The sequence below is a fragment of the Panulirus ornatus genome, chromosome 22 (assembly GCF_036320965.1).
Source record: "Panulirus ornatus isolate Po-2019 chromosome 22, ASM3632096v1, whole genome shotgun sequence".
NCBI classification, from domain to species: Eukaryota; Metazoa; Arthropoda; class Malacostraca; order Decapoda; family Palinuridae; genus Panulirus; species Panulirus ornatus.
Genome location: NC_092245.1, coordinates 23398807 through 23418200, shown reverse-complemented (window position 1 = coordinate 23418200; position 19394 = coordinate 23398807). Strand labels below are relative to the sequence as shown.

The window sequence follows — 19394 nt, the reverse complement described above, 5'->3', positions numbered from 1 at the left end:
ATGGAAGAGGGAACTTCTCTGATACGAAGTAATTAGAATGGATGAGAGGATAATGCTGCCGAGAGTGTAATGTCTATCAGAAAGGCTGTAGACAAGGCAGAAGAAATTGGTGTTGGGTTGTGACGTGTTGAGGAGGGAGGAAGGACCTGTAGTGGGGAGAAGAGTGGAGATGCCCGTGGGAGGTAGGAGGGAGGGTAGACAGACAAATGGTGGAGTGGGGTATGAGGGTCCTGGAGCCGAGAGGGAAAGATTCGGACGGATAATTACGGAGGAGGAAAATGCGAAAGGCGGACCCCGGAGGTTGATGGAATTCACACGGGCCGAAAGATCATAGATTAAATGCCCGACTCAAATGTTGTAAGTCATCTGAATTCTCAGGAACACTAGAGTGCTTAGATCTAATTGATTCAGTCAACTACTCATTGATAATGGAAACTAGATGGTAATTTGTAGCTGATGATAAGGACAGGCGATGATTATTTCAGCTTTGGAGGTGGTTGTTGAAAAAGGGGGCGAAAAAACTATGTAAAAGTGGTTTTTCTATTTACCGGAACACTCGAACTCAAAAGCCGTTGTGAGCATGTCATTTGCTACATCCTAAATGTTTTTCACTGGTGTTTGTGAGCCATGATCAGCAACATTACTCTTGTTCAGTAATTGTGTGAGTAACTCATAAGAACAGACAGAATGAAAAAAAGATATACAAGTCAGTGAATGAATAGCGTGTAGCGCTGAATGGAAATAAGACAACGAAGGGAATTCCAATGATGGCTTCTTAACATTTTAGGTACACGGTGTTTATATAATGTTTATATACATGGGTACACGGTATTTATGTAATGTTTCTACATATCCTCTATACATTTGGTGCAGTTAGTGCTATAGGCATGAGTAAAGAAACTGATAATTTCTACGTAAAGAACGTGTTAATTGTTGGTAACTTTCCCGTTTATTGATTCCCATATCTGATGTCAATATCATTCCATCATACCGCATAAAAGACGGCGACGACCGGGGCGGGCGACCGACGCAGGCTGGCGTCACGGAGGAAGAGAGAGAGAGAGAGAGAGAGAGAGAGAGAGAGAGAGAGAGAGAGAGAGAGAGAGAGAGCAACTCTAATCTATATTGTGAAAGAGAGAGAGAGAGTCTTCCGCTGCCCTGTGTTTGTGTCGTCGGTGACACACGCAAGGTCCTCCTCCCTAAACCTTCTGTTTACATTGATGTCATGGTCGTGACGCGGGCTTCATCTGTCTTGTCATCTTGATGTTAAGGTGTGGCAGATCATTGTGGTCGGCCGTCCACACATTGCTCTCCTGAACCTCTTACGCTTCGCCAACATGGAATTCAACTGTGGTCTCTTGGACTATAATTGACTTTGTGGTATTCAGTGTTTCGCTTATATTTTGCTAATGGTGGTGTAATGTGGGTCTCCTGGACTATATTTGACTTTACGGTATTCGGTGATTCGCTTTTATTTTGCTAATGGTGGCGTTATGCTGTCGATAAACGATAATCCTTTTTCTTTTATTGTTTGAGGATAATTTAGACCGGGTATCTTCGTATGAAAGTCTTGTTTCATGAACTGACCTTTTGACCAGTAGGTGGCCAGCGAGATACACATGAGACTCGGTGTATTGATACCAACAGTCCCGGAGTATCTGTGTGGTTAGGTTACCGTGTGAGACAACTGCTCGCTGGTTCGTTGGTTGATTATGGATGTGGAGTGTAGTGATTATATGCTAGAATCATTTACGACCGTCTTCGTATAGTTGTAAATACCGATCAAAAAATTTGGAAGCCTGCTTCAGGTGTTTAAAAACCTGTTTAAGATAATTCATAGACTTTACATTGCTCCCATTGCTTATGGATCTCCGTGGTGTAAGATAATTAAAGACTTTACATTGCTCTCATTGCTTATGGACCTCCGTGGTGTAGCGGTGAGCTTCGTCACCGGGACGAATCCACGCGCATTCCAGGATCGAGTGCATAGGTTCGAATCCTAGTTGCGGATGTCTGTTCACAGTAAACCCAGCTGTTCATCCAACCCTTAGGGTTAGTCGATAAAATGGATACCTAGCTCAAGTTAGCGTATGGATGAATAGGTTTATATATATATATATATATATATATATATATATATATATATATATATATATATATATATATATATATATAGCTCTGTACATGCCTTCACCCTCTCAATCAATACCCTCCCATATAATTTATCAGAAATACTCAACAAACTTATACCTCTGTAATTTGAGCACTCACTCTTATCCCCTTTGCCTTTGTACAATGGCACTATGCACGCATTCGGCCAATCCTCAGGCACCTCACCATGAGTCATACATACATTAAATAACCTTACCAACCAGTCAATAATACAGTCACCCCCTTTTTTAATAGATTCCAGTGCAATACCATCCAAACCTGCTGCCTTGCCGGCTTTCATCTTCCGCAAAGCTTTTACTACCTCTTCTCTGTTTACCAAATCATTTTCCCTAACCCTCTCACTTTGCACACCACCTCGACCAAAACACCCTATATCTGCCACTCTATCATCAAACACATTCAACAAACCTTCAAAATACTCACTCCATCTCCTTCTCACATCACCACTACTTGTTATCACCTCCCCATTAGCGCCCTTCACTGAAGTTCCCATTTGCTCCCTTGTGTTACGCACTTTATTTACCTCCTTCCAGAACATCTTTTTATTCTCCCTAAAATTTAATGATACTCTCTCACCTCAACTCTCATTTGCCCTCTTTCTCACCTCTTGCACCTTTCTCTTGACCTCCTGTCTCTTTCTTTTATACATCTCCCATTCAATTGCATTTTTTCCCTGCAAAAATCGTCCAAATGCCTCTCTCTTCTCTTTCACGAATAATCTTACTTCTTCATCCCACCACTCACTACCCTTTCTAATCAACCCACCTCCCACGCTTCTCATGCCACAAGCATCTTTTGCGCAATCCATCACTGATTCCCTAAATACATCCCATTCCTCCCCCACTCCCCTTACTTCCATTGTTCTCACCTTTTTCCATTCTGTACTTCCTCACACAGGTCTCCTTCCCAAGCTCACTTACTCTCACCACCCTCTTCACCCCAACATTCACTCTTCTTTTCTGAAAACCCATACAAATCTTCACCTTAGCCTCCACAAGATAATGATCAGACATCCCTCCAGTTGCACCTCTCAGCATCAGATTGGGGAAGAGCAGTGTGGTTTCAGAAGTGTTAGAGGATGTGTGGATCAGGTGTTTGCTTTGAAGAATGTATGTGAGAAATACTTAGAAAAGCAAATGGATTTGTATGTAGCATTTATGGATCTGTAGAAGGCATATGATAGAGTTGATAGAGGTGCTCTGTGGAAGGTATTAAGAATATATGGTGTGGGAGGCAAGTTGTTAGAAGCAGTGAAAAGTTTTTATCGAGGATGTAAGGCATGTGTACGTGTAGGAAGAGAGGAAAGTGATTGGTTCTCAGTGAATGTAGGTTTGCGGCAGGGGTGTGTGATGTCTCCATGGTTGTTTAATTTGTTTATGGATGGGGTTGTTAGGGAGGTGAATGCAAGAGTTTTGGAAAGAGGGGCAAGTATGAAGTCTGTTGTGGATGAGAGAGCTTGGGAAGTGAGTCAGTTGTTGTTCGCTGATGATACATCGCTGGTGGCTGATTCATGTGAGAAACTGCAGAAGCTGGTGACTGAGTTTGGTAAAGTGTGTGAAAGAAGAAAGTTGAGAGTAAATGTGAATAAGAGCAAGGTTATTAGGTACAGTAGGGTTGAGGGTCAAGTCAATTGGGTGGTAAGTTTGAATGGAGAAAAACTGGAGGAAGTGAAGTGTTTTAGATATCTGGGAGTGGATCTGTCAGCGGATGGAACCATGGAAGCGGAAGTGAATCATAGGGTGGGGGAGGGGGCGAAAATCCTGGGATCCTTGAAGAATGTGTGGAAGTCGAGAACATTATCTCGGAAAGCAAAAATGGGTATGTTTGAAGGAATAGTGGTTCCAATAATGTTGTATGGTTGCGAGGCGTGGGCTATGGATAGAGTTGTGCGCAGGAGGGTGGATGTGCTGGAAATGAGATGTTTGAGGACAATGTATGGTGTGAGTTGGTTTGATCGAGTAAGTAATGTAAGGGTAAGAGAGATGTGTGGAAATAAAAAGAGCGTGGTTGAGAGAGCAGAAGAGGGTGTTTTGAAATGGTTTGGGCACATGGAGAGAATGAGTGAGGAAAGTGACCAAGAGGATACATGCGTCGGAGGTGGAGGGAACGAGAAGTGGGAGACCAAATTGGAGGTGGAAAAATGGAGTGAAAAAGATTTTAAGTGATCGGGGCCTGAACATGCAGGAGGGTGAAAGGCGTGCAAGGAATAGAGTGAATTGGATCGATGTGGTATACCGGGGTTGACGTGCAGTCAGTGGATTGAATCAGGGCATGTGAAGCGTTTGGGGTAAAACATGGAAAGTTGTGTGGAGCCTGGATGTGGAAAGGGAGCTGTGGTTTCGGGCATTATTGCATGACAGCTAGAGACTGGGTGTGAACGAATGGGGCCTTTGTTGTCTTTTCCTAGCGCTACCTCGCACACATGAGGGGGGAGGGGGATGGTATTCCATGTGTGGCGAGGTGGCGATGGGAATGAATAAAGGCAGACAGTGTGAATTCTGTGCATGGGTATATACGTATGTGTCTGTGTGTGTATATATATGTGTACATTGAGATGTATTGGTATGTATATTTGCGTGTGTGGACGTGTATGTATATACATGTGTATGGGGGTGGGTTGGGCCATTTCTTTCGTCTGTTTCCTTGCGCTACCTCGCAAACGCGGGAGACAGCGACAAAGCAAAATAAAAAAATAAATAATATATATATAGCGTTAATGAGATGATTAAACCTCAGTTGCCCGTACCATCTACGCTATAAAAAGAAAAAAATAAAAGAATATGTAAATGATCCGTGCAACATGGCAGATATCGCGACCAGGTCGGAAGTATTAATGATTCACAAAATCATGTGACCGGATTTTTCGAAGCTCGGTTTCTAGTGCAGTGAACCATTTTCATTTCTGATTCGGTAAATGGAAAATTAAAGCATTGATACCAGTCTAAGAGATGACATAACGAATAGATTTATCTTTTTTTTTAGGGATAACATCCATAGTTTTGTGTGACACACTCGTCCAAAATGTGATAGGAAAAATGTGAGACATCGGGTGACCATCCTGGTAAATGACTGATGCAATAGATACCCTGGGTAAGCGGGTCACCTTAGCGCCCTTGGAAGCGGGGCCACCTCAACACCTTGGCAAGCGGGTCACCTCAACACCTTGGCAAGCGGGTCACCTCAACATCCTGGTAAGCGGGTCACCGCAACATCCTGGGAAGCGGGTCACCTCAACACCCTGGCAAGCGGGTCACCTCAACACCCTGGCAAGCGGGTCACCTCAGCACTCTGGCAAGCGGATCACCTCAACACCCTGGCAAGCGGGTCACCTCAACACCTTGGCAAGCGGGTCACCTCAGCACTCTGGCAAGCGGGTCACCTCAACACCTTGGCAAGCGGGTCACCTCAACACCCTGGCAAGCGGGTCACCTCAACATCCTGCCAAGCGGGTCACCTCAACACCCTGGCAAGCGGATCACCTCAACACCCTGGCAAGCGGGTCACCTCAGCACTCTGGCAAGCGGGTCACCTCAACACCTTGGCAAGCGGGTCACCTCAACACCCTGGCAAGCGGGTCACCTCAACACCCTGCCAAGCGGGTCACCTCAACACCCTGGCAAGCGGATCACCTCAGCACTCTGGCAAGCGGGTCACCTCAGCACTCTGGCAAGCGGGTCACCTCAACACCTTGGCAAGCGGGTCACCTCAACACCCTGGCAAGCGGGTCACCTCAACACCCTGCCAAGCGGGTCACCTCAACACCCTGGCAAGCGGATCACCTCAACACCCTGGCAAGCGGGTCACCTCAGCACTCTGGCAAGCGGATCACCTCAACACCCTGGCAAGCGGGTCACCTCAGCACCCTGGCAAGCGGATCACCTCAACACCCTGGCAAGCGGGTCACCTCAACACCCTGGCAAGCGGATCACCTCAACACCCTAGTAAGCAGGTAACCTCAACATCCTGGCAAGCGGATCACCTCAACACCCTGGCAAGCGGGTCACCTCAGCACCCTGGCAAGCGGGTCACCTCAGCACCCTGGCAAGCGGGTCACCTCAACACCCTGGCAAGCGGATCACCTCAACACCCTGGCAAGCGGGTCACCTCAACACCCTGGCAAGCGGATCACCTCAACACCCTGGCAAGCGGATCACCTCAACACCCTGGCAAGCGGGTCACCTCAACACCCTGGCAAGCGGGTCACCTCAGCACCCTGGCAAGCGGATCACCTCAACACCCTGGCAAGCGGGTCACCTCAGCACCCTGGCAAGCGGGTCACCTCAGCACCCTAGCAAGCGGATCACCTCAACACCCTAGTAAGCAGGTAACCTCAACATCCTGGCAAGCGGGTCACCTCAGCACCCTGGCAAGCGGGTCATCGCAACATCCTGGCAAGCGGGTCACCTCAACACCCTGGCAAGCGGGTCATCGCAACACCCTGGCAAGCGGGTCACCTCAACACCCTGGCAAGCGGGTCACCTCAGCACCCTGGCAAGCGGGTCACCTCAGCACCCTGGCAAGCGGGTCATCGCAACATCCTGGCAAGCGGGTCACCTCAACACCCTGGTAAGCGGGTCACCTCAACACCCTGGCAAGCGGGTCATCGCAACATCCTGGCAAGCGGGTCATCGCAACATCCTGGTAAGCGGGTCACCTCAACACCCTGGCAAGCGGGTCATCGCAACACCCTGGCAAGCGGGTCACCTCCGGTAGGTGTTGGGGGAACGACACCATTGGGATGCTAAACAGGTGATGACCACACCATCAACATTCATTGCTCCAGTTTTCTATACTAACAGGTGTTGACTTACCCTTAGGGCTCGACACTGTGGCCCTTAGAGATGATGGCGTGACCTCTCTTTGATCTTACCCTTGAAGGTCGTGCCTTTTGGCTGAATGGGTCATATCGTGGTGCTCAAAGGTTTACGATGTCGTCCAGGGTGACGAAGCTGTGTGAGCGTTCGTCACTCGTTCTTCGATGAATTATACAGGAGTTTGCACTTGTCTGTGACGGCAAGAAGTGTCTGGACACCCATTAACTCATATGACTTCATGTCCTACATTTGTGAGTCTATGTGTACGTTTATCAACCCGTTTGTTGTAATGCGCATTGCACATGGCAGCTAGAGAATGGATGTGAGCGAATATGGTCTTTCTTCGAATGTTCCTGGCGCTACTTTGCTAACGTGGGAAATGGCGATCAAATGTAAGATGAAAAAAAGGTTCCAGGTTTACACCATCCTCTAAATTAAGTCTCTTTCCCAGACATTCTTGCTTCTTGCACGGTCCGTCTAGGTTTCACAGACTCCAAAAAGAACAGCTCATGACGTTTTTAATCCCGGTGAATTTGAACGAATTATTTCTACTTCGTCAGGAGATCGTCAGGAGAAATGTTTATGAAGGAATAAAGATGGCTCATCATCTTTTATATATGACTGTTTATACGTTATCACATAAGTCCTTTATTTCAATAATAAGAGGTAAGCAACGTCGAAAAAAAAGAGTAATTTCTTGTCTATTATGGCTTATTAGGATTTATATCCGTCTATATATTATGATAAAGGACTTTCTTTTACTTAGGAAGAGAAATAGTAATCTGTTTTCCCATTAATTTACTCTCCTCATAAGTAAAAGAATTTACTCTAAAGGTAATCTTTTCAGTTTACTGGAAACTCCCTCTCATTGAAGTTGGGTAAGTATACAATCGCCTGGTGGAACTCCTTCAAGGTTATTTTCACGTCTTGAAACATTTGCATTAGTTCACGCATGTGCCACGGGGCGTTACTTAACAGAATTGGAATCCTTAGACCAGCGAGCAGTTTCTTTATTTATCCTCTGGTACATCCTCACACTCCGTGCACAGCTGCGAAAGATTAACCTCTTATGTGGGTCCTTCCAGTACGTTTCTCTAGATTTCTCTTGTCTCTCTCGTCGACCTCACGGAAGAGGTGAAAAACCAGCTGTGCTCCACCTTGGAGAGTGGCAGGACGTGATGCGGCAGAGCGCCCACCGGTCTCCCCCACTGTGGACTTGGGAAGAGTAATTCGACACGTAACAGCAACCCCCACTGGAGAATGGAATGACGTGATGCCACAGCCCGTACGGTAGACCCCACTTGGAAGAAATGAGAAGTGATTAAGAGACCGAGCGGCATTCTGCAGTGGGAACTCGGTTGACACGATGCGGCAGAGATCGCCCAGGCGTCCCCACTGAGGACAGAGAAGATGTGATTCAACACACAGTGGGGACCCCCACTAGAAACGAAATGCTGTATTACAAGGGACTGTATACAAGTCCCGATTAGAAACAAGAGAGAAGTGTTTGGTAAAGAAACCATACAAAGAAGGACGAGGGAAATCAGACAACATTAAACCAGTAAGGTCCTTTTCGGGGCTATTTGTGACTGTGGAAAAGACCAGAAACTCAGCAGTGTGTAAGAGTGATTATGCAGGAGTCCGATTTCAAGCATGGAATGACAAGTGATGTTATGTATTAACAGAGGTGTGACAGGTTGTAGAACACTTACCTACTTGGCCGTGCTGGCTCTCAAATGATGAACAGCACTGTGTTAAGTGGGGAGGGATATCGAGAATGTGGTGAAGTGTAAGGATCAGTATGGTAAAGAGAAGAGACGCAAACAAATTGAACAGAACTTATGAAAACGTGACCAAACTTCTCTTAAACAATTATATTTACCTCAGTTTTCAGTATTTAATATTAGAAATATATCATTGTCGCTGCCTTCTCCCTTAAATGATTATATTTACCTCAGTTTTCAGCATATTATGTTAGAAATGTATCATTATCGCTGCCTTCTGCGTCTTGTGAATGGTGAAGCGAGTTTACGCATGCGTTGAAAAGCGAATGTTTGAGGGCGATCTCGTCTGAAAATTCACGAAGTAATTCGTTTGATATCGTCTTTTTGATGTTATTTTCAGGTTTCAAAGAAACAGTTCAAAATGATACGTTCATGAATTTTCTTAACGAGAAACGTCAAAAGTCTTTCTTTGAACGCTCACATGACCACACACAAGCGCAGGAGATGGGCGAATGCACATGTTCGTAACAGTGTAGTTCCGAAGTAACAGTGAAGATTAGGTAAATCCCGGATCCTGGTGGTATGGCAGGGGCCACGTGCAGAGTGGGAGTAAATGTAATCTTAGAATTATCCTTAACACCTGAAGAAGGTATTAACACCTGAAGAAGGTATTAAGGATTTTGCGATTGATGGATGTAGCTAGACACTGACGGCCTTAATGACTCCAGCAGTTGGTAGGCCTGAAGCCCAGACATCAAAGTGACTTAGAGAAAAGTAGGTGAGGTTTTCATCTGTGTTCTGTTGATTTTGAAACAAGCATTTCCTCGTTTTACGATAATTGCTGGTCATTTCTCTCATCGACGCTTTGGCCGCCTTCGAATGATCTTATTGGCTAAGTGTTCGCTCCACTTATTGCAAAAGTGAACTTTGCCGGTATAATGACATCCTCCTGAGCGTAACAGATCGACAGATGTTATTTTTTTCCAGTATGTGTAGCTCATGGCACTTTGTCCTCAAACTCAGCCTTAACTGCAGTCTCCAATGGAATCTGGAAGATGCGATGGGACGTACAGTGTACTGTTACCACTGGAGACCCATGCGTCTGGATTGCCCTTAGACTCAACCTTTACTCCACTCCCCCCCACTGGGATCTGGAAGGTATGATGCGACGTACCATGTAACTGGCACCTCTGGAGACTTGGAGCCACTCATCCCACAGGGCATGGAATTGCCTCCAGTAAAACTTGAGAGAGAATCTGATGCGACAGACAACACAGCTGTTCCCGATGAGGACTAGGAAAGTTTGACCATGGAGACAGACAATGATTTTCTTTCGCGAGACTGAAAAGATTTGGTATTCCAGACCATAAGGCCAGTTCCCTGTCGAGACTTGAGGACGCTTAATGTGATGCTACAGACTATAATGGAGTTTCCAACTGAGCTTGGGAAGACTTGATGCGATGGACTCTACCAGTGTTTTTCATCCTTTTCCTGGTCGAGCAACCTTGTAAGCAACATGTCATATTTATCTGGGAACCTGATCGTTCTTCGTCAATTCTTTCCTCCACTATCGTCAACAGAAGTTTATGACTTCATCAGCAGTTTTGTGGTAACCATTAGCCAAGCTCAAGTTAAAAGTGGTCTATTCATAAGATATAAACATCAAGACTTCAATAAGTTGTTTTTGATTATCACAGAATTTTCTCGGAACTCTTGAAGGCGTTTCTGCAACTCCTCGGATTCCAGGAGACCTTGCTTGAGGAACTGACTCTGTAATGGTGTCTGGTGAAGATTGAAGAAGGTTTGATGTACCAGAGTATACAGTCGTCCTTAGTCGAGATGATGATCTACCACAAGCTGTGTAAATTGGTCCACCATTGATGACTGGTCTGATACGACACGCCCATACAGTGATCCCCACTGATACTGTGAAGGTCTTATACGACACTCCGTACAGTGGTCCCCACTGTAGACTGGGAAGGTCTGATACAACAGGCCCTACAGTGGTCCACACTGTAGACTGGGAAGGTCTGATACAACAGGCCATATAGTGGCCCCCATGTAGACTAGGAAGGTCTGATACAACAGGCCATACAATGGGCCCCACAGTAAACTGAGAAGGTCTGATACAACAGGCCATATAGTGGCCCCCACTGAGACTGGGAAGGTCTCATACGACATTAAAGGCCATAAAGAAGTTTCCACAGGAGACTGAGGTCTGATGCCTCAGCCCGTATGACATGAAATCGCTGATGTCGCGTCACTGTTGAACAGGTTTGATGGACGTCCAGGCAGCATCGCTGTCCAGACTTCATATCATGGTGGAAAAGGTTAGGGAAAAATGAAAATAGATAATGTTTTTGCCATTACTTGAACCTGAGTGTATAAGACGACGCCGTGTTCTGAAATAGGTCAATGAAACTGTTTTTGGTTGTATATACCAAATGCTTCATGAGCATCAGTTTCCCCTTCATCCATATCTCTGGTAAGTGTAGACGAATGAAACTAGGATGATGATCGTGCGTTATGTATGCAGTAGCAGAAGATATCAGATCATAAGGCGTTATCAAGTTATCAAAAGTATTAACTATTCCCTAAAAATGCCGACCACGGGCAAGGTCAGGCATGATGGAGAAGAAATATATAAGGCATCATCTGTTCTCCAAGCAATGCCAGACTTGCCTCGCAAAGGAAGGAAGACTGTCTATAGAAGTCAGGAGAGCATGAAGGGGTTAAAAGTTCCACAGTTGACCTGTGGAAGGAAAGAAGCAGACGTTGAATCGGCCAACCCTCGAGTGTAGTGATGTTCACACAACGTCTGTGACATAGTGGAATATCTGATGCTGTTTGGGGAATGTATTATTTAAGTTGTTAAGCCATGAATATAAATGAAGATGGTTCGGGAGTATGTATGATCATCCGGGCTTTGTTGAGTTCAGCTTTCATGAAAGTCAACATAGGTGTAACCGTGTCATCAAAGTGTTCCCATTCGTAGGCAATTATCCTCAAGCCGTTAATGAGAGATCTGTCAGACACACGTCCAGCACATACAGTAACTTGCTAGACTGACAATGGACAGTATGATATCAGTGCTCAACACCACTGGTCAATCAGTAAGCTTGTGACAGTGAAAGAAACTGATGATCACTGCTAAGGAGGCAATGAAAGCAGTGATCAGAAGGAACTGATATTCATTCACTGATACATCATTCAGTGGTAGAGAGACACCTACTGAAGTGGTCCATTACGTAGCTCCTCTGGTGTAAGGCGTCTTATGCACAGTCATAAGATTGGACGTGCCTTATTCTATGTGACGATGATGCATTATTCTCAGATGGAGACCACAGAGTGACAAGGACGTGTATATTAACACACAGCCTTACGAGCTTTCACATGGAGACTATCCCGTGGAATCCCTGGGAATTCCTCAAACACGCTGTTGATTCATCACTTTACTGAACTCCAGTTTTAAAAGGATGAGTTGAGGAAAGTAATAGACGAATTTCGCAATACATTTGTGCTACTGCAAGTCTTCAGGAAAAGCATAAAAGTTCCTGACTTGCAGGAAGAATAAACCAAAGCCATTAGTAAGGAAAATGCTTTTGCCAAGAAAGCACTGATGCTCTAGTGAATGGAGGAGCTAATGGAGACGGCCGTAGGAGGTAATGGTCAAAAATATACTTCTAACTGGTTAGCTTCTGTGTCTCGAACCCGTTCATAGAAAAATCCGAAACTTCACAAGACAGAACTTCTCTCTTCTGAACACATTCGGCCTCTTATTTTTGGCAGTTTCTTCTTCACAAAATGTTCATCCATTTGCCTTTGGTTCATCTTTTCCAGAGGTTCAATAGACAGTATTGGTCAGTGATGCTAACTTTTGAAGCGCATTTTTTTTTTTTATTTGTAGAAGAGCAGAGCTGGCACGGGCAGTTACATGCCCTAATCAAGGTCATCTCGTGTGTGTGTGTGTGTGTGTGTGTGTGTGTGTGTGTGTTTATACACGCATCAACCTGATCATCAGCCATATTTGAGGGTTGGCTGTGAACCACTTGCTCCGTTCGGTTATCCTCTTCATAAACTGGTACGCCATGTGATCTCCTCCAGTGTCTTGGTGGGAATGCCTCTTCCCACCACTGCGTCACCAACATGTCTAGTGGACTCTGCACTGTATCTGCTCTCACTTTGTGTACGAAGGGCGAGGTATCATGAAGGCCATGAGCCCCACATGGCTCCAGACTTTTCATGAACTCATCTGCCTTTCGATCGAACGATCTTTTTTACTTTCCACGATCTCTCCTCCATCCAATCTCGGTTGTATTGAAGGCCAATGCGACTTCGACAATGAACACTCTCTGGACCCTCGCATTACCCTCGTTGCATACATCCTTCTCAAACCCCTCTCAACAACCCCATCCAGATGAGACCTTGAGTCTGATTTTTGGTTCGTTTAATAAAAGTTTTCTTCCAGTTTAGTCTTATTATTTTCTTTTTCTTGGACATTGTTCACATTTTCCCTGTCGAAATTCTTCTGGTCTTCCTTTTTTTTTTTTTTCCTTTACTCCTGCTTGTTATCTTGAGGCATTTCAAGCGTTACCTGCTTGTTATGGCGTCGTTTGGACTTTTGACAACCACCTAGCCACGTCTCTTTCTTCCCTACCTTCATCTCCCCTCTCCTACCAGTAGCAGTCATCCACTAACCTCCCCTCCTCACATCAGAGAAATTTTTGGCACCGCTCTTCCGCACTCTGACAGTGGAATTTCATTTCACCAGATGACAGCTTGACAAAGTCCTTGCAGCTTAAGTAAAGCTTCCTCTTTAGAATGCGTTTCCTCAACGGCATTCGGGGTCTACCTTTACTTCCTTACTTTTCCGTTGATCACAGACTCACACTTTGTGTGATCGTGTTTCCGAGAGAGTTACAACACCTGGTGCTTCCAGCCTCCCGAGCCATTGTTCGTGATTATGAAATCTGAGCTGATGACGTTTCTGAATGTCCGGCTCTGTTGCGTCCAGTGACGTACTTCGCGCAGGAAGGTCTCTTGAACCCGTTCCAAGAACTTGTGCCTTGAAAGCTTTCTTCAACTATCCAGATGTTGACAATATATATATATATTTTTTTTTTTTTTTTTTTTTATACTTTGTCGCTGTCTCCCGCGTTTGCGAGGTAGCGCAAGGAAACAGACGAAAGAAATGGCCCAACCCCCCCCCCCCCCCCATACACATGTACATACACACGTCCACACACGCAAATATACATACCTACACAGCTTTCCATGGTTTACCCCAGACGCTTCACATGCCTTGATTCAATCCACTGACAGCACGTCAAACCCTGTATACCACATCGCTCCAATTCACTCTATTCCTTGCCCTCCTTTCACCCTCCTGCATGTTCAGGCCCCGATCACACAAAATCTTTTTCACTCCATCTTTCCACCTCCAATTTGGTCTCCCTCTTCTCCTCGTTCCCTCCACCTCCGACACATATATCCTCTTGGTCAATCTTTCCTCACTCATTCATATATATATATATATATATATATATATATATATATATATATATATATATATATATATATATATGTGTGTGTGTGTGTGTGTGTGTGTGTGTGTGTGTGTGTGTGTGTGTGTGTGCTGTGTGTGTGTAACTTTACTGGTGTGAGCGGACTTCGCCTGTAAATGTAAAATGAGTAGAATGTAAAGTCACCATTGGTGAGGTTGTATCAATAAGAGTACAGTCTCGACGTAAAACTTGGAGGGAGCCTACATTTCCCTGCTTACTGGATGGTAACACAGCCTTGAGCTGCTGGAGACTTTAGATAACACCAGGACTCGTTCATAGGAATTGCCTCTGGGATAACTTTAAATAGATAAAATAGATATATCTTTAGTGAGGTGAAGAATTACGTCTTGACATAATCAGTCCCACTGGGAAGAAAGAAGATCCTTTGGTCAATATTTTATCGGGGAAATCGACATGTTGACAATATGTGGTAGAACAATGGCTTTTGTTACGAGACTCTGGATGACTGCCTTCACGAAGAAGACGTATGCTGCTGGCCTCATGTACCCTGTGGCTTTAATTAAGAAAATATAGTAAAAGTATCTTAACGAAACAGTGATATTAACGCTGATGTCAGAGTTGGGCTAAGAAATCTTTGATTAAAGGCTGATAGTCATCTGGTGTCGAACACATTTCTTGAGGCCTGAAGGGACTCGTTTGAGCAAGTTCAAGTCTCTTTATCTAACTTCATGTGTTAGATACATGTGAAGAAAGATCTTTTATTTTTTTTTTGTAAATGCTAGATGAAAAAAAAAGTATTTCTGTCTAGCTTTAGACTGTAATTGATTTTTAGTGACATTTGTAATCAATCATGATTTTTAGTGACAATTGTAATCTATTGTAATTAATTTTAGTGACAATTGTAATCAATCATGATTGATTTTAGTGACATTTGTAATCAATTGTAATTGATCTTAGCGACGATTGTAATAAATTGTAATTGATTTAACAACAGTTGTAATCAATTGTAATTGATTTTAACGACAGTTGTAATAAATTGTAATTGATTTCAGTAACAATTGTAATCAATTGTAGTTGATTTTAGCAACAATTTTTATTAACTGTAATTAATTTTAGAGACAATAGACACGTTTTCCCAAAGATTTATTGGGTCTGCATACAGGAGCAGTACTGCAGGGTGTCTGTTTATTGGTGATGTAAGGCTTTGGCCTTTTGAGGAAATAGACATGTTACTGATATTATAGTAACGATTTTTTTTTCTTATCTTACTAGTAATGCAAGGAGACTCATTCAGAATAATTCTTTACCTGTTGAGATAGTTAACTACGAACACAGGACAAATGCAATACATTTCCTTAAAATTTGTTTAAAAAGTCTGCAGCGATCACAGAACACATACAATACACGTTTCACGAAATGTTTTTATTAAAGTCATCTACGAACACAGAACACGTGGAGTACATACAAATATAAGTGAATTTTGCAAAAGGATGATGAAATATCAACCGATTTCTTTTGTGTAGATTTTATCTCACTGGCTTCGTGGTAAAGATTATGACTTGTAAACTGGAAATACGAAAATTCGCTTCAAATGTCCGTCTCTCCATTGTTAGCCGCTTCCAGTTGGACTTTCCAACTGAATTGAGGGGTTTATTCTGGATTCGAGTCAGGAACCTTCCAGAAATGGTGAAATGTGCTGCAGATTTGAGCTACCTGTATCGTAAGCCTTCTCGAAATGAATTTCACTTAGAAATTCCAAGTTATTTATAAAGGTAGACTGAGAAATGGGAAGATGACTCATACGCTCGAATGGGCGTTGTTTCGTTGTTTCAATAAAGATTCAATCTGTGCTTCACACCTCTCTCAGTAAAGAATCATGCGATAATCGTGTTATTAATCTTAAAATCAATATGCGCAGCAGCGTTAAGGTATATGCAGGAAATTAATTTTCCTCCATCCTTCTCCTGGTGTCGAGACGGAAATCTGGTCTTATACCTTTTCTTGAGGAAACTTTGCAGAATACACGAGCCTGTCTCATATTCCGAAAATGTTGCCCAAGTTGTTGAGAATATTCTGAATACTATGTGTCATACGGCGCTAATTAAAGATGGAAGCTCTGATGTCAACGTTCAGTAGATGGTCTTTGGATGGTCTTATAGTCCTGTGTGTATCAGTTTAAAATACTTTGACCCGTGATATATATATATATATATATATATATATATATATATATATATATATATATATATATATATATTTTTTTTTTTTTTTTTTTTTTTTCAAACTATTCGCCATTTCCCGCATTAGCGAGGTAGCGTTAAGAACAGAGGACTGGGCCTTTGAGGTAATACCCTCACCTGGCCCAATTCTCTGTTCCTTCTTTTGGAAAATTAAAAAAAAAACGAGAGGGGAGGATTTCCAGCCCCCCGCTCCCTCCCCTTTTAGTCGCCTTCTACGACACGCAGGGAATACGTGGGAAGTATTCTTTCTCCCCTATCCCCAGGGAATATATATATATATATATATATATATATATATATATATATATATATATATATATATATATATATATATTTAAAAAAAAACTTTAAAAATTTAAAAAAAAAAACATATATATATATGGTCGGGACCATAGGTCATACAATGCAGTGATGTTTTGTGTGTGTCTGTGTGTGGATAGTGAAGGGCGGTTGAGGCATAAGTGTACGGTTTCTTCGTTGTGATATGAAGGGTTTAAGGATTCGTTGAGACAGTGTTACTAGTGTTGTAGGGAAGGTTTACGACCAGAGCGCAGACGGGAAAGTGTGACTCGCGCTTGCTGGGGATCCTTTGCCTCGATTGAGTGTATTGTCTGGTGGGACTGAGTTTGAAAGTGTTGTTGGGAGGTCATTTGCTTGGCGCACGACGGGTTCCTTTAGTATGTATGTTAGGGAGATCTGTAAGTAGAGGCAGTATCATTGGAAGCACAGTCTCTTTCAAGAACTTCTCACTCCAGAGAAGTCCATCACTTCCCTACTACTGGAAGGAGCGAAGCCTTGGACTGCGGGAGCCTCTGAAAGGGAGGTCCTGGGTAATACCAGGACTCCTTTTAGAAAGTGTGTCAGAGGCATTTATGAATACATTAAAGACTATATATATATATATATATATATATATATATATATATATATATATATATGTATATATATTTTTTTTTTTTTTTTTTTCATACTATTTGCCATTTCCCGCGTTAGCGAGGTAGCGTTAAGAACAGAGAACTGGGCCTTAGAGGGAATATCCTCACCTGAACCCCTTCTCTGTTCCTTCTTTTGGAAATTTAAAAAAAAAAATACAAGAGAGGGGAGGATTTCCAGCCACCCGCTCCCTCCCCTCCTAGTCGCCTTCTACGACACGCAGGGAAAACGTGGGAAGTATTCTCTCTCCCCTATCCCCAGGGATATATATATATATATATATATATATATATATATATATATATATATATATATATATATATATTTTTTTTTTTTTTTTTTTTCAAACTATTCGCCATTTCCCGCGTTAGCGAGGTAGCGTTAAGAACAGAGGACTGGGCCTTTTTTGGAATATCCTCACCTGGCCCCCTCTGTTCCTTCTTTTGGAAAATTTAAAAAAAAAAACGAGGTTTGAGGATTTCCAGCCCCCCGCTCCCTCCCCTTTTAGCCGCCTTCTACGACACGCAGGGAATACGTGGGAAGTATTCTTAATCCCCTATCCCCAGGGATAATATATATATATATATATATATATATATATATATATATATATATATATATATATATATATCCCTGGGGATAGGGGAGAAAGAATACTTCCCACGTATTCCCTGCGTGTCGTAGAAGGCGACTAAAAGGGGAGGGAGCGGGGGGCTGGAAATCCTCCCCTCTCATTTTTTTTTTTTTTTAATTTTCCAAAAGAAGGAACAGAGAAGGGGGCCAGGTGAGGATATTCCCTCAAAGGCCCAGTTCTCTGTTCTTAACGCTGCCTCGCTAACGCGGGAAATGGCGAATAGTTTGAAAAAAAATATATATATATATATATATATATGTTTTCCCTGGGGATAGGGGAGAAAGAATACTTCCCACGTATTCCCTGCGTGTCGTAGAAGGCGACTAAAAGGGGAGGGAGCGGGGGGCTGGAAACCCTCCCCTCTCAATTTTTTTTAATTTTCCAAAAGAAGGAACAGAGAAGGGGGCCAGGTGAGGATATTCCCTCAATGGCCCAGTCCTCTGTTCTTAACGCTACCTCGCTAACGCGGGAAATGGCGAATAGTTTGAAAAAAAAAAAATATATATATATATATATATATATATATATATATATATATACATTCCTGTGAGTCCACGGGGAAAATGAAACACGATAAGTTCTCAAGTGCACTTTCGTGTAATTATCACATCAGGGGAGATACAAGAAATGGTTTGGGCACATGGAAAGAATGAGTGAGGAAGGATTAACCAAGAGGATATATGTGTCGGAGGTGGAGGGAACGAGGAGAAGTGGGAGACCAAATTGGAGGTGGAAAGATGGAGTGAAAAAGATTTTGAGTGATCGGGGCCTGAACATGCAGGAGGGTGAAAGGCGGGCAAGGAATAGAGTGAATTGGATCGATGTGGTATACCGGGGTTGACGTGCTGTCAGTGGATTGAATCAGGGCATGTGAAGCGTCTGGGGTAAACCATGGAAAGTTGTGTGGGGCCTGGATGTGGAAAGGGAGCTGTGGTTTCGGGCATTATTGCATGACAGCTAGAGACTGAGTGTGAACGAATGGGGCCTTTGTTGTCTTTTCCTAGCGCTACCTCGCACACATGAGGGGGGAGGGGGTTGGTATTCCATGTGCGGCGAGGTGGCGATGGGAAGGAATAAAGGCAGACAGTGTGAATTGTGTGCATGGATGTATATGTATGTGTCTGTGTGTGTATATATATATATATGTACATTGAGATGTATAGGTATGTATATTTACGTGTGTGGACGTGTATGTATATACATGTGTATGGGGGTGGGTTGGGCCATTTCTTTTGTCTGTTTCCTTGCGCTACCTCGCAAACGCGGGAGACAGCGACAAAGCAAGATAAAATAGAAATAAAATAAAAATAAAATATATATATATATATATATATATATATATATATATATAT

General features: G+C 43.4%; 1 long non-coding RNA gene across 1 annotated transcript in view; it reads left to right on the top strand.

Annotated features, from left to right (window-relative positions):
* The window catches only part of LOC139756487 (uncharacterized), a 520136-nt gene that overhangs the window by 61382 nt on the left and 439360 nt on the right, over window positions 1–19394 (top strand). The window lies entirely within an intron of this gene.